Source organism: Lupinus angustifolius, chromosome LG13, assembly GCF_001865875.1.
Source record: "Lupinus angustifolius cultivar Tanjil chromosome LG13, LupAngTanjil_v1.0, whole genome shotgun sequence".
Taxonomy (NCBI): Eukaryota; Viridiplantae; Streptophyta; class Magnoliopsida; order Fabales; family Fabaceae; genus Lupinus; species Lupinus angustifolius.
This window is the reverse complement of record NC_032021.1, coordinates 6,949,313-6,949,993: the sequence shown is the minus strand read 5'-3', so window position 1 is coordinate 6,949,993 and position 681 is coordinate 6,949,313.

The following is a 681-nucleotide window of genomic DNA, read 5'->3' as shown; positions in this document are numbered from 1 at the left end:
CCTTATCGGGTTGTCTTTGGTAAAGCATGTCATCTTCCTGTAGAGATAGAACATCGTGCATACTGAGTTGTGAAAACCTGTAACTTGGCTCTTGATCAAGCTGGTGAAGAAAGAAAGCTCCAATTGAATGAACTCGATGAGATCCTCTTAGAAGCCTATGAAAACTCTAAGTTCTATAAAGAGAAGACCAAAAGATTCCATAATAACTTAATTTCTAGAAAGGAATTTTTGGTTGGTCGAAAAGTGTTGTTGTACAACTCTAGGCTTGGACTCATGAGTGGTAAGCTTCGTTCTAGATGGATTGGTCCTTTTGTTGTTACTAATGTGTTTTCTTATGGTGCTGTAGAAATCAAAAGTGAATCCACATATAAGAGCATCAAGGTTAATGGGCATCACCTCAAGCCTTTCCTCACAAATCCTTCCTTAGTGGATGAACTTGTGGAGGAGGACTCATTGGTTGAACCCACTTTCCTCCCTCCATCAGGGAGTTTTTCCTTCTCTTCTCTACTTTTTATTGCACTTGTCCAGTTCCATTGATTGATATGTATGTCTGGATTTTCTGATTGTGCTACATTGGGACAATGTGTAGTTTAAGTGTGGGGGGAGACTATTGTAGGTTGTAGGTTTTGTTGATGCATGTTTTTCTTTGACTTTTAGGTTTTGCTTAGGCTTGGGCATTTT